Here is a 2,225-nt window from a genome sequence, read left to right as displayed (position 1 = left end):
ATCTGCCTATGGTACCCTTGAGGTTCCATTTTTTTTGCTCATAGTACCCCTTAATGTAAAGGCTGTTAAATAGATGTTAAATTGATGGTGTGGCAATAAAATAACCATTAAAAAATAATACCCCTTTTATTGTTTTGTTAGTACGATATCTCTCTCTTTTAAATGGAAATTTAATTAACTATATTATTATAATATTGGAAATTTTGCATGGTAACCTTGACCTTTGATAGCTTACACATGCTATCATGAACGTTTTTTTTTTATCATAATTAAAATATGTGAAAATGATGGAAACTTATACTCTAATGATAGAATATTTTTTAACACAATTCTAATTATGTTATTTAAACGTAGTATATTTACCACACCTACATTATTTTTCAATATGAGACATATAAAATCTATAGGTAGAAAATATAATGATATAAACTTTTAAAAGCTCTCTAAGACAATACTTAAGAGACTCAAAAGATTTTGGGTTGATGCCTAAGTTCCAAGGATGCCTCCTATTTATAATCATAGAATCACCCACCTTATGTTATATTTCGATGTGGGAAAATTCTATTTTTTATATGTACTATATTTATCACACCTATATTATTTTTCAACGTGGACATATAACATACTATGAAATAAACCATCTTTAATATGTGCAAATTATATGAAATCTAATATACTCTAATGATAGCATTTCTTACCATGAATCTAATACTATTATTTTCATAATTTTTTTACCGACATTATTTTGCCAAATGAAATGTAAAAGATTTTATATAAAAATTAGAAACATCACTTGAATATAAAATAAGAAATACAGATTATATATTATAATAACTAAAAGATTTTCCAAAGATTAACTTAGGTTAAAAATCGTTATTGTAGATATAGTAATACAAACTCTTTTAAGAGCTCTCTCTGACAATACTATGAGAATCAAAAGAGGTTGGGTTATGACTTCTATTTATAATCATAAGATTACCCTGCCTTATGGTAATCTTTCGGTGTGAGACAATTCTAATATTTATACATAGTATATTCACCACACTTACATTACTTTTCAATGTAGGACACATAACATACTAAGTATACCATTTTTTTTGCACCTACTTTAACATCAACCCATTTAATAATGAAAAAATACAACATAATACAATCTACACTCTAATGATAACATTTTTTTGTCACAATCTAATTATATAATTTTCATACGATATTTTTTTGTCAAATGAAATATAAAGTTTTTATATCAAAATTATAAACATCACTTTAATATAATATAGAAAATGTATATATATGGGACAATTCTATTATTTATACATAATATATTCATCACACCTACATTATTTTTCAATATGGGACATATAACATACTAAAAAGTACATATCTTTTATATCAAAAAAATTTGGGTTAATACCTAATTTTCAAGGATGCCTCTTATTTATATTTATAGAATCACTCTACCGTATACTATTATTTCAATGTGAGATACATAATTTAATTATTTAGACGTAGTATGTTCATCATGCCTACATTATTTTTCAATGTGAAAGATATAACATACCAAGAAATACACGTCTCTTCTTAAAAACCACTATTGTATACATATTATTTTTCTTTAAAGGTAAAACTACCTAGTCTCGATCATTAGATATGGATCTCTACATCATATATATACCGACTCATTAACACTCTATTACTGCATTTAGAAGACATTCATTAGTAAAATCTTTAGTTTTGTACTCTGTCAAGAGACTACTATTAGTAAAACCTTTAGTTTTGTATTTTTTGATTTTCTTGTTCATGTTCTTAACTCTTTCACGGGTAGTTCTCAACGATTTCCACAGTATTTTTTATATCATATCGTAAATAATGATAGAAAATCTTAAAAACTCTTTAAAACAATGTTTATGAGACTCAAAAATTTTTGAGTGGATACATAAGTTCCAAATATGCCTCCTATTTATAATCATAGAAGCACATCACTTTATATTAATCTTTCGATGTGGGACAATTCTACTATTTATATGTAATATATTCACCACATCTACTTATTTTCCAATGTGGGACAAAACATACTAAAAAGTACACAATTTTACGTATTAAGAAGTAGATCATCTTTAATATGTGCAAATAATATGAAATCTATACTCTAATGATAGCATTTTTTACCACAAAGCTAATTATATTATTTTCATAATTTTTTTAACGATATTTTTTTGCCAAAT

Source organism: Silene latifolia, chromosome X (assembly GCF_048544455.1).
Source record: "Silene latifolia isolate original U9 population chromosome X, ASM4854445v1, whole genome shotgun sequence".
Taxonomy (NCBI): Eukaryota; Viridiplantae; Streptophyta; class Magnoliopsida; order Caryophyllales; family Caryophyllaceae; genus Silene; species Silene latifolia.
This window is presented reverse-complemented; position numbering follows the sequence as displayed.